Here is a 13,727-nt window from a genome sequence, read left to right as displayed (position 1 = left end):
ACTTTGTACAGTTTATCAGCCTTGTCTGCTGTCTCGTTGTTGCTAAAATGTAGGAACCTCCAAATGATCTGGGCCCCGTTCCATGTACCGGGATAACCGAGTTAGCCGGATAACTTTAGCTGGATAACTGTGTTAGCCTGACTTTCCGATTTCATGTACGTGGATTTCCCAAATCACCATGACAACATATCCAAAAGTTTGAGCCTGCTCGAAAGCAGAGTTCAAGTTCAAGTTAGCCCGATCACGCAGAGCCACGCCCCCGCAAAGAAGTGACAGCTCGTTTCCTGAAACTATTCCCACAGTCTACGATCTGCATTATACCATTCTGAATTACGTTTTTGTGCTCCATTCTTCCAGAGGGGGCTTTTGAAATGTAAAATAGACCCAAAATGCTGATATTAAATTCACTTTGTCCTAAATAATGCACGTTATATATACCGTGGCGACGGTGGCGCTCGCTCGTGCGATGTACACAAAAATGTGGTTATTTTAATTGTAACTGGGATTAAGATGTCTGATGAGATGCGCTGTTTGACGGATTTGAGAAATTGAATGAGCCGTTGACGTCACATGAATGAATGAGGATAAAGAAATAAAACGTCATTCAAAATAAGGAATATTCTAAACACGGGTCTCTCGTTCATTAATGTATAAACAATGAATTTATCCCATCTGGCACAGTGGCTCAGCGGTAGTGCTCAAGACTCCCAATCTTGCGACCCGGGTTCTAATCCCGGAGTTTCCAATATGATTTTTTTGAATATAATATTAATGATTATACGCCAAAGTAGCCTGGTTTTAAGTTAAAATATTATAAATCTACATGCATTGAGGATGTCATTCTTTATATAGCTCTCAACGTGCACCAAATTGAATTATTCCTATATTGCAAAAAGAAGGACCCCGGTCTTGAACCCGGGTCGTCCGTGTGGAAGTCAAAAGAACAACCCGTTACACCACAGAGTAGATAAGTAAAAGATTGACTATACATCAATCAATGGGCAAGAAAGCCGTCTCGTAATTCTGTATAACAGTTAACTAGTTATTTTCGCTAGCAAGATCTCATTTGATTATTCAATCCAGCAGGCAAGTTTAAAGAAATATAATCTGATTGATTGAGGTAATGATGGACTTAGAATTAGCCTATAGATAACGCATTTAACTTGTCGGCGAGGCGATTGAGCCTATTGCAATCTGTCAATAAAGTCTTAAATCAATTAATCAATCAATGCCGTTGAGAATCAGGGTCTCTGCCATCGATACGTGCTGGCTTTCCACCTAAAACGGGAGCGCGCATCTAGCCTGACTCTCAAGTCTGGCTTGAGTTAACGAGACTGAATCCAGGTTTGTGAAACAGGAAAATCCCGGCTTCGAACATCGGGTTAACTGAAGCTGGATAATGGACATGTTGATCGACTTAGTTGAACCACGTACATGGAACGGGGCCCTGGTCTCTATTGCGTGACATTGTGTTGGAGAAATGGGCGCAATGGAAACATTTTAGAGTTGCCCAGTACAATAATGTAAAGGCTTGTATTTTTTGTGGTTGTTGTTGCTTTTTAAGAAAAATGGCAGCAAACCTTAGCATGTTGAACAGAGCGTTGACATAGGATTTATCTATCAGATTCCAGCCCGGATTGCTTTTATGTTAGACAGTCATACTGGACTCTGCCAAATAGCAGAGCCTCTCCAAAAATACTCTGAACTCATAAGTGTTCCTCTCCACCGAAGTCTTTAGTAAAAGGCGAAAGGCTTATACGTATTGAAGAGAAACCAGAGTCAATACAGCCCCCACTCCCTACGAGGCCTTGAGCATCCTCAGCTGCCTCTGGCAACAGCCAAACGGTGCATTGCCCATCAACCATCGACTGTCTGTCTTCCAAGTTGACTCACGAGTGGCCCCACCCACTGACCAATCAGCTCAATCGTCACAAGCACAGGCTCTACATTATATACATAATCCAAAGTGTTACAAAGGATCAGATTAAACCGAATATATATATTTATTGATTGATATATATTGCATAATATTTGTATATCGTTTGATATCCCTTGTATATTCCTTGTACATATACACGGAATATCCCTTTAGCCTAGTACAGACCATAATATTTCATTCTCCTATTGGACAGCGGTCCACAGGCGCCAAGGCCATGCCTCCAGAGTCAGGTTCAAAGCCACCGTCAAGACATGTCTGTGCATGCCCGGCCTTGCCCAAGAATACGAGACAGAAATGAGGTTGGCACTAGATTGTTCGCCGTGCATATAAATATGGCGCAGGTGAATACAGAAGTATGTTACCCAATAAGTTGAAGCCTCACCCACGATACTCCGTGCGGTGAAGTATGGCCTGTTTGGCCCCAAATAAGAGCATTGAGACCGCGTGCGAATTAATAACTGAATTGTCAGAGTTTGGCGCTATACCGTCGAGTGCGACATATTTCTATTAAGTCAGTAATAGTCTATTTGTGTATAGTGTATCGTGCGGCTAAAGTTCTACAGTGACCACCTCGTATCAGCTAGAGAGCTTATCCAGGCTGGGCTGCTTTCATGGCGCTTTCACCCGAGGAGCCCTAGACGAGAACCGTGTGGACATGTACACTGGATTAATCTACCCGACGACTACATAGCCCTTTGCGGCTGGATTATATTTGCTTTTGGTCCTGTGATTAATGGAGCGGAGAATCGCCGACGCCTACACGTGTGTGGGATTTACCCTGTGAGGAGCCACGTCGAGTCTGCGCCTCAGAGAGCCTGAGGCAGGCTAGCTTTCTTCCCTGTGGATCTACAGGCTACGGAGAACAGCTGTATTCGTCTGTGGATCAAGATCTTATTGCACCGTCTCCCGTACTCGGAGTCTCCTTATCATCGTTGACCCAGGCTCTACTACCGACAGATCCTCTACCCCTGCTGGCTTACAACCGGGGGGACCCTTCCAGTATCTCCCGCTATATATTACTAGTGTACCATAGATATAATTCCCTAAGATTCAGGTTGTATAATTACCTCCTGCGTAACCAGAGAATGGACATTCATTATTGATTTGCCTACGCACATTCCTTTGCCTTATAAGCGCATCCAAAGTAAAATAGAGAAGTATATTATGTACCTTTTGCTGCAATAAATACTTAATTACAATTTTGTGTGGAACCGATTCATTGTGGGAAGTGTTCATCATATTTATATATCATGTACTGTATGGCCAGTAATTAAAGTACATAAGACGGTAGTGGTTTAATGATACCATACTTATCAATACAGTCAGGGAATTGTACCCCTCAGTTACACAAAGGATTGTATTTGTTGTTGTTGTTGGTTTTTAAGAAAAATCGCAGCAAACCTAAGCATGTTGAACAGAGCGTTAGTTGGATACAGAACGTTCAAGTGATTTAGAGAGGTTATCTTCAGTGAGTTAGTTGGATACAGAATGTTCAAGTGATTTAGAGAGGAGGTTATCTTCAGTGAGTTAGTTGGATACAGAACGTTCAAGTGATTTAGAGAGGAAGTTATCTTCAGTGAGTTAGTTGTATACAGAACGTTCAAGTGATTTAGAGAGGCAGTTATCTTCAGTGAGTTAGTTGGATACAGAACGTTCAAGTGATTTAGAGAGGAAGTTATCTTCAGTGAGTTAGTTGGATACAGAACGTTCAAGTGATTTAGAGATGAAGTTATCTTCAGTGAGTTAGTTGGATACAGAACGTTCAAGTGATTTAGAGAGGAGGTTATCTTCAGTGAGTTAGTTGGATACAGAACGTTCAAGTGATTTAGAGAGGAAGTAATCTTCAGTGAGTTAGTTGGATACAGAACGTTCAAGTGATTTAGAGAGGAAGTTATCTTCAGTGAGTTAGTTGGATACAGAACGTTCAAGTGATTTAGAGAGGAGGTTATCTTCAGTGAGTTAGTTGGATACAGAACGTTCAAGTGATTTAGAGAGGCAGTTATCTTCAGTGAGTTAGTTGGATACAGAACGTTCAAGTGATTTAGAGAGGAAGTTATCTTCAATGAGTTAGTTGGATACAGAACGTTCAAGTGATTTAGAGATGAAGTTATCTTCAGTGAGTTAGTTGGATACAGAACGTTCAAGTGATTTAGAGAGGAGGTTATCTTCAGTGAGTTAGTTGGATACAGAACGTTCAAGTGATTTAGAGAGGAAGTAATCTTCAGTGAGTTAGTTGGATACAGAACGTTCAAGTGATTTAGAGAGGAAGTTATCTTCAGTGAGTTAGTTGGATACAGAACGTTCAAGTGATTTAGAGAGGAGGTTATCTTCAGTGAGTTAGTTGGATACAGAACGTTCAAGTGATTTAGAGAGGAAGTAATCTTCAGTGAGTTAGTTGGATACAGAACGTTCAAGTGATTTAGAGAGGAAGTTATCTTCAGTGAGTTAGTTGGATACAGAACGTTCAAGTGATTTAGAGAGGAAGTTATCTTCAGTGAGTTAGTTGGATACAGAACGTTCAAGTGATTTAGAGAGGAGGTTATCTTCAGTGAGTTAGTTGGATACAGAACGTTCAAGTGATTTAGAGAGGAGGTTATCTTCAGTGAGTTAGTTGGATACAGAACGTTCAAGTGATTTAGAGATGAAGTTATCTTCAGTGAGTTAGTTGGATACAGAACGTTCAAGTGATTTAGAGAGGAGGTTATCTTCAGTGAGTTAGTTGGATACAGAACGTTCAACTGATTTAGAGAGGAAGTTATCTTCAGTGAGTCAGTTTGATACAGAACGTTCAAGTGATTTAGAGAGGAGGTTATCTTCAGTGAGTTAGTTGGATACAGAACGTTCAAGTGATTTAGAGAGGAAGTAATCTTCAGTGAGTTAGTTGGATACAGAACGTTCAAGTGATTTAGAGAGGAAGTTATCTTCAGTGAGTTAGTTGGATACAGAACGTTCAAGTGATTTAGAGATGAGGTTATCTTCAGTGAGTTAGTTGGATACAGAACGTTCAAGTGATTTAGAGAGGCAGTTATCTTCAGTGAGTTAGTTGGATACAGAACGTTCAAGTGATTTAGAGAGGAAGTTATCTTCAGTGAGTTAGTTGGATACAGAACGTTCAAGTGATTTAGAGATGAAGTTATCTTCAGTGAGTTAGTTGGATACAGAATGTTCAAGTGATTTAGAGAGGAGGTTATCTTCAGTGAGTTAGTTGGATACAGAACGTTCAAGTGATTTAGAGAGGAAGTAATCTTCAGTGAGTTAGTTGGATACAGAACGTTCAAGTGATTTAGAGAGGAAGTTATCTTCAGTGAGTTAGTTGGATACAGAACGTTCAAGTGATTTAGAGAGGAGGTTATCTTCAGTGAGTTAGTTGGATACAGAACGTTCAAGTGATTTAGAGAGGAAGTAATCTTCAGTGAGTTAGTTGGATACAGAACGTTCAAGTGATTTAGAGAGGAAGTTATCTTCAGTGAGTTAGTTGGATACAGAACGTTCAAGTGATTTAGAGAGGAAGTTATCTTCAGTGAGTTAGTTGGATACAGAACGTTCAAGTGATTTAGAGAGGCAGTTATCTTCAGTGAGTTAGTTGGATACAGAACGTTCAAGTGATTTAGAGAGGAAGTTATCTTCAGTGAGTTAGTTGGATATAGAACGTTCAAGTGATTTAGAGAGGAAGTTATCTTCAGTGAGTTAGTTGGATACAGAACGTTCAAGTGATTTAGAGAGGAAGTTATCTTCAGTGAGTTAGTTGGATACAGAACGTTCAAGTGATTTAGAGAGGAAGTTATCTTCAGTGAGTTAGTTGGATACAGAACGTTCAAGTGATTTAGAGAGGAGGTTATCTTCAGTGAGTTAGTTGGATACAGAACGTTCAACTGATTTAGAGAGGAAGTTATCTTCAGTGAGTTAGTTGGATACAGAACGTTCAAGTGATTTAGAGAGGAGGTTATCTTCAGTGAGTTAGTTGGATACAGAACGTTCAAGTGATTTAGAGAGGAAGTTATCTTCAGTGAGTTAGTTGGATACAGAACGTTCAAGTGATTTAGAGAGGTTATCTTCAGTGAGTTAGTTGGATACAGAATGTTCAAGTGATTTAGAGAGGAGGTTATCTTCAGTGAGTTAGTTGGATACAGAACGTTCAAGTGATTTAGAGAGGAAGTTATCTTCAGTGAGTTAGTTGTATACAGAACGTTCAAGTGATTTAGAGAGGCAGTTATCTTCAGTGAGTTAGTTGGATACAGAACGTTCAAGTGATTTAGAGAGGAAGTTATCTTCAGTGAGTTAGTTGGATACAGAACGTTCAAGTGATTTAGAGATGAAGTTATCTTCAGTGAGTTAGTTGGATACAGAACGTTCAAGTGATTTAGAGAGGAGGTTATCTTCAGTGAGTTAGTTGGATACAGAACGTTCAAGTGATTTAGAGAGGAAGTAATCTTCAGTGAGTTAGTTGGATACAGAACGTTCAAGTGATTTAGAGAGGAAGTTATCTTCAGTGAGTTAGTTGGATACAGAACGTTCAAGTGATTTAGAGAGGAAGTTATCTTCAGTGAGTTAGTTGGATACAGAACGTTCAAGTGATTTAGAGAGGAAGTTATCTTCAGTGAGTTAGTTGGATACAGAACGTTCAAGTGATTTAGAGAGGAAGTTATCTTCAGTGAGTTAGTTGGATACAGAACGTTCAAGTGATTTAGAGAGGAGGTTATCTTCAGTGAGTTAGTTGGATACAGAACGTTCAAGTGATTTAGAGAGGAAGTAATCTTCAGTGAGTTAGTTGGATACAGAACGTTCAAGTGATTTAGAGAGGAAGTTATCTTCAGTGAGTTAGTTGGATACAGAACGTTCAAGTGATTTAGAGAGGAAGTTATCTTCAGTGAGTTAGTTGGATACAGAACGTTCAAGTGATTTAGAGAGGAGGTTATCTTCAGTGAGTTAGTTGGATACAGAACGTTCAAGTGATTTAGAGAGGAGGTTATCTTCAGTGAGTTAGTTGGATACAGAACGTTCAAGTGATTTAGAGAGGAAGTAATCTTCAGTGAGTTAGTTGGATACAGAACGTTCAAGTGATTTAGAGAGGAAGTTATCTTCAGTGAGTTAGTTGGATACAGAACGTTCAAGTGATTTAGAGATGAGGTTATCTTCAGTGAGTTAGTTGGATACAGAACGTTCAAGTGATTTAGAGAGGCAGTTATCTTCAGTGAGTTAGTTGGATACAGAACGTTCAAGTGATTTAGAGAGGAAGTTATCTTCAGTGAGTTAGTTGGATACAGAACGTTCAAGTGATTTAGAGATGAAGTTATCTTCAGTGAGTTAGTTGGATACAGAATGTTCAAGTGATTTAGAGAGGAGGTTATCTTCAGTGAGTTAGTTGGATACAGAACGTTCAAGTGATTTAGAGAGGAAGTAATCTTCAGTGAGTTAGTTGGATACAGAACGTTCAAGTGATTTAGAGAGGAAGTTATCTTCAGTGAGTTAGTTGGATACAGAACGTTCAAGTGATTTAGAGAGGAGGTTATCTTCAGTGAGTTAGTTGGATACAGAACGTTCAAGTGATTTAGAGAGGAAGTAATCTTCAGTGAGTTAGTTGGATACAGAACGTTCAAGTGATTTAGAGAGGAAGTTATCTTCAGTGAGTTAGTTGGATACAGAACGTTCAAGTGATTTAGAGAGGAAGTTATCTTCAGTGAGTTAGTTGGATACAGAACGTTCAAGTGATTTAGAGAGGCAGTTATCTTCAGTGAGTTAGTTGGATACAGAACGTTCAAGTGATTTAGAGAGGAAGTTATCTTCAGTGAGTTAGTTGGATATAGAACGTTCAAGTGATTTAGAGAGGAAGTTATCTTCAGTGAGTTAGTTGGATACAGAACGTTCAAGTGATTTAGAGAGGAAGTTATCTTCAGTGAGTTAGTTGGATACAGAACGTTCAAGTGATTTAGAGAGGAAGTTATCTTCAGTGAGTTAGTTGGATACAGAACGTTCAAGTGATTTAGAGAGGAGGTTATCTTCAGTGAGTTAGTTGGATACAGAACGTTCAACTGATTTAGAGAGGAAGTTATCTTCAGTGAGTTAGTTGGATACAGAACGTTCAAGTGATTTAGAGAGGAGGTTATCTTCAGTGAGTTAGTTGGATACAGAACGTTCAAGTGATTTAGAGAGGAAGTTATCTTCAGTGAGTTAGTTGGATACAGAACGTTCAAGTGATTTAGAGAGGTTATCTTCAGTGAGTTAGTTGGATACAGAATGTTCAAGTGATTTAGAGAGGAGGTTATCTTCAGTGAGTTAGTTGGATACAGAACGTTCAAGTGATTTAGAGAGGAAGTTATCTTCAGTGAGTTAGTTGTATACAGAACGTTCAAGTGATTTAGAGAGGCAGTTATCTTCAGTGAGTTAGTTGGATACAGAACGTTCAAGTGATTTAGAGAGGAAGTTATCTTCAGTGAGTTAGTTGGATACAGAACGTTCAAGTGATTTAGAGATGAAGTTATCTTCAGTGAGTTAGTTGGATACAGAACGTTCAAGTGATTTAGAGAGGAGGTTATCTTCAGTGAGTTAGTTGGATACAGAACGTTCAAGTGATTTAGAGAGGAAGTAATCTTCAGTGAGTTAGTTGGATACAGAACGTTCAAGTGATTTAGAGAGGAAGTTATCTTCAGTGAGTTAGTTGGATACAGAACGTTCAAGTGATTTAGAGAGGAAGTTATCTTCAGTGAGTTAGTTGGATACAGAACGTTCAAGTGATTTAGAGAGGAAGTTATCTTCAGTGAGTTAGTTGGATACAGAACGTTCAAGTGATTTAGAGAGGAAGTTATCTTCAGTGAGTTAGTTGGATACAGAACGTTCAAGTGATTTAGAGAGGAGGTTATCTTCAGTGAGTTAGTTGGATACAGAACGTTCAAGTGATTTAGAGAGGAAGTAATCTTCAGTGAGTTAGTTGGATACAGAACGTTCAAGTGATTTAGAGAGGAAGTTATCTTCAGTGAGTTAGTTGGATACAGAACGTTCAAGTGATTTAGAGAGGAAGTTATCTTCAGTGAGTTAGTTGGATACAGAACGTTCAAGTGATTTAGAGAGGAGGTTATCTTCAGTGAGTTAGTTGGATACAGAACGTTCAAGTGATTTAGAGAGGAGGTTATCTTCAGTGAGTTAGTTGGATACAGAACGTTCAAGTGATTTAGAGATGAAGTTATCTTCAGTGAGTTAGTTGGATACAGAACGTTCAAGTGATTTAGAGAGGAGGTTATCTTCAGTGAGTTAGTTGGATACAGAACGTTCAACTGATTTAGAGAGGAAGTTATCTTCAGTGAGTCAGTTTGATACAGAACGTTCAAGTGATTTAGAGAGGAGGTTATCTTCAGTGAGTTAGTTGGATACAGAACGTTCAAGTGATTTAGAGAGGAAGTAATCTTCAGTGAGTTAGTTGGATACAGAACGTTCAAGTGATTTAGAGAGGAAGTTATCTTCAGTGAGTTAGTTGGATACAGAACGTTCAAGTGATTTAGAGATGAGGTTATCTTCAGTGAGTTAGTTGGATACAGAACGTTCAAGTGATTTAGAGAGGCAGTTATCTTCAGTGAGTTAGTTGGATACAGAACGTTCAAGTGATTTAGAGAGGAAGTTATCTTCAGTGAGTTAGTTGGATACAGAACGTTCAAGTGATTTAGAGATGAAGTTATCTTCAGTGAGTTAGTTGGATACAGAACGTTCAAGTGATTTAGAGAGGAGGTTATCTTCAGTGAGTTAGTTGGATACAGAACGTTCAAGTGATTTAGAGAGGAAGTAATCTTCAGTGAGTTAGTTGGATACAGAACGTTCAAGTGATTTAGAGAGGAAGTTATCTTCAGTGAGTTAGTTGGATACAGAACGTTCAAGTGATTTAGAGAGGAGGTTATCTTCAGTGAGTTAGTTGGATACAGAACGTTCAAGTGATTTAGAGAGGAAGTAATCTTCAGTGAGTTAGTTGGATACAGAACGTTCAAGTGATTTAGAGAGGAAGTTATCTTCAGTGAGTTAGTTGGATACAGAACGTTCAAGTGATTTAGAGAGGAAGTTATCTTCAGTGAGTTAGTTGGATACAGAACGTTCAAGTGATTTAGAGAGGCAGTTATCTTCAGTGAGTTAGTTGGATACAGAACGTTCAAGTGATTTAGAGAGGAAGTTATCTTCAGTGAGTTAGTTGGATATAGAACGTTCAAGTGATTTAGAGAGGAAGTTATCTTCAGTGAGTTAGTTGGATACAGAACGTTCAAGTGATTTAGAGAGGAAGTTATCTTCAGTGAGTTAGTTGGATACAGAACGTTCAAGTGATTTAGAGAGGAAGTTATCTTCAGTGAGTTAGTTGGATACAGAACGTTCAAGTGATTTAGAGAGGAGGTTATCTTCAGTGAGTTAGTTGGATACAGAACGTTCAACTGATTTAGAGAGGAAGTTATCTTCAGTGAGTTAGTTGGATACAGAACGTTCAAGTGATTTAGAGAGGAGGTTATCTTCAGTGAGTTAGTTGGATACAGAACGTTCAAGTGATTTAGAGAGGAAGTTATCTTCAGTGAGTTAGTTGGATACAGAACGTTCAAGTGATTTAGAGAGGTTATCTTCAGTGAGTTAGTTGGATACAGAATGTTCAAGTGATTTAGAGAGGAGGTTATCTTCAGTGAGTTAGTTGGATACAGAACGTTCAAGTGATTTAGAGAGGAAGTTATCTTCAGTGAGTTAGTTGTATACAGAACGTTCAAGTGATTTAGAGAGGCAGTTATCTTCAGTGAGTTAGTTGGATACAGAACGTTCAAGTGATTTAGAGAGGAAGTTATCTTCAGTGAGTTAGTTGGATACAGAACGTTCAAGTGATTTAGAGATGAAGTTATCTTCAGTGAGTTAGTTGGATACAGAACGTTCAAGTGATTTAGAGAGGAGGTTATCTTCAGTGAGTTAGTTGGATACAGAACGTTCAAGTGATTTAGAGAGGAAGTTATCTTCAGTGAGTTAGTTGGATACAGAACGTTCAAGTGATTTAGAGAGGAGGTTATCTTCAGTGAGTTAGTTGGATACAGAACGTTCAAGTGATTTAGAGAGGAAGTAATCTTCAGTGAGTTAGTTGGATACAGAACGTTCAAGTGATTTAGAGAGGAAGTTATCTTCAGTGAGTTAGTTGGATACAGAACGTTCAAGTGATTTAGAGAGGAAGTTATCTTCAGTGAGTTAGTTGGATACAGAACGTTCAAGTGATTTAGAGAGGAAGTTATCTTCAGTGAGTTAGTTGGATACAGAACGTTCAAGTGATTTAGAGAGGAGGTTATCTTCAGTGAGTTAGTTGGATACAGAACGTTCAAGTGATTTAGAGAGGAGGTTATCTTCAGTGAGTTAGTTGGATACAGAACGTTCAAGTGATTTAGAGAGGAAGTTATCTTCAGTGAGTTAGTTGGATACAGAACGTAGGGCTGGGCGATATGGAAAAAAATCATATCGCGATAACGATATGATAATGTTATCTTATTTCTCAATATCGATAATTATCGAATTGTTATAAGTATATAATTTTTTTTTTTTTTTTAACAACAGATGTATGTTTATTTTGCAGTAATTCTTTGTCATTGCCGCCATCTTTAGTGTTACATCCCCTCACACTCCAGTTCTCAGGCTGCAGCCTGTTTAAAAGCGAAAGTAAACCGGCTTCTCTGCTGGCTGTGGCTCCAGGGGAGTTGAACAGTTCTGGCTCTGCTAGTTTATTTTCTATCTTTTGGTGCTTTTTTGGTGGACAAACCACCGCACATGTGCACCGTGACTCGTGTCTAGTTCTGCTAGCACACATAGCCTACTGTGTACAGACGGTTTCAAACTGTATTTTAAATTAGAAAGCAAACAAAATAAATGGACAAGAGAAAAATAAATCTCTTGTCATTTGGACAAGCAAAGCCATTACTTTAAGTTGCAGGCAAGAAAGACAAGTCTGTCCACTGTCTCTGGTTTTAAAACTGCCCTGTTGCAGGTCACAAAAAAAAAAAAAAATTATTTCGATATTCGATATCGATTATTAAAATATATCGCGATATTTATCGTTATATCGCCCAGCCCTAACAGAACGTTCAAGTGATTTAGAGAGGAAGTTATCTTCAGTGAGTTAGTTGGATACAGAACCTTCAAGTGATTTAGAGAGGAGGTTATCTTCAGTGAGTTAGTTGGATACAGAACGTTCAAGTGATTTAGAGAGGAGGTTATATTATCATACTGGCAATCGCGTCTCTGCCATATTGAGATAACTCTTATCTCCTAGCACTTAATGTGCTCACGAAACAAACAAATGCACTCACATGCACGTGACCAGGCCACGCCCCTGCGTCCCCCTATATGACGCTGGACATGGTCACACTCCACCTTCCTCTTTTTGTTTCCAACACGGAAGTAGCAGTGCACTCTGTGAACTAGTTGTTATGAAACGCAGGGAGAAATTACAATGTTGGGTATTCGCCAGAAGTTCACCAGCCCCTGGAATCTTCTCGGCACATCCTAAACAGCGCAACGGGCCTGTCCTGGGTTTTCCTCGTCTTGTGACAGCGGACCGAGGGACGTTGCGCAACAGTTAGCAGTCGCGCTAAGTCGTGCACAGGTAAGGCCTGCGCTATCAGGCATTGATACTAGCATGAGTAATAATGCTCATTGTCCCGTGAGACAACCGAGTGATGTATTGGTGCGAGGGGCAGGATATTTGGGGAAACATGGTCGTCATGACTCTTTTTTGGGTGTTTTTCCAACTATCCGGCTAATGCTAATGCTACAATGCTGGGACTCCGTTCCCTTGTTCCCCGCCGAGGGCTGTCTTACTAAAAGGTCTTCCCTCCTCTTAACCATTCATGCTGACGGTCAATCTGTGTCTAATGTTGGGGGTTTTAACGGGGGCTTGTTTACCATTTACATGGGTGGATGGGCTGAGGCTCAGGGCAGGTGTGCTTTTTGTGAATCTATGAATTGAAAATGGGGGTCCCTGGTGTGGACAGGACTGGCGTTTTTTCTCTGGTCTGCATCCCCTTAACAATTGTGTGTATTGGGCTAGCCCATTCTGCAATATGTTAATAGAGTTTTCATTCATTTATTCATTATCCCTTCATGGGTGCACACCACAGTGGAGGTTGTTGTATGCCTACTAGTGAGGCAGTGCTTCACTAGTAGTAGACTTTTGGTTTGCAGCCACCACTGGTGTTCCGTGCTTAGTGAAGCAGGTGGCATCAGCCATGAGGCAAGTCGGCCCGGCAGGTGGCTGGTGGGCTGATGAAGCCTATACCGCCGCGGTATAGGATTAGCAGCGACTGGCAACATTGTTCAATTTGCCAAAAATGGTGTCGGGTGGTGGGCCCTTAGGGCCAGCCGACGTCAAAACATTGCGCGAGGTTTTGAGGTTATTCAGCTTTTGACCTAGCCGCAAGCTATAACCGCAGGGAGGGCTAGGATGCTGTCTACGCTTGTTCACAGACATCTTTGGTTGGAACAGTCTCCCCTTGAGGAGGATAGAAGGTTTCCCCTCCTCAGGGCTCCCCTCTCCGCAGAGGGACTTTTTGGTCTTTCCGCAGGAGCGCGGGCGGAAGGCCCCACACCGCCTCACACCGCGCAGCCAGAGGTGAGGGCGCGGCCTCGCCAGCGGCTGTGGCGAGGCCCCCGACCAGCGGCCATGTTTCCCCCACCTGAGGTACCCTGGGCACAAAGACAACAGGTGATCACAAGGCCGACAGCCTTGGCGGTCGAGGGATCGGCTACATTAGATGAGCACGCCCTAAAAATGTTGCCGTCTAGCTGTGTCTAGCACGCTCTC

This window comes from Notolepis coatsorum (genome assembly GCF_963971535.1).
Source record: "Notolepis coatsorum genome assembly, chromosome: 5".
In the NCBI taxonomy this organism is placed as follows: Eukaryota; Metazoa; Chordata; class Actinopteri; order Aulopiformes; family Paralepididae; genus Notolepis; species Notolepis coatsorum.
This window is presented reverse-complemented; position numbering follows the sequence as displayed.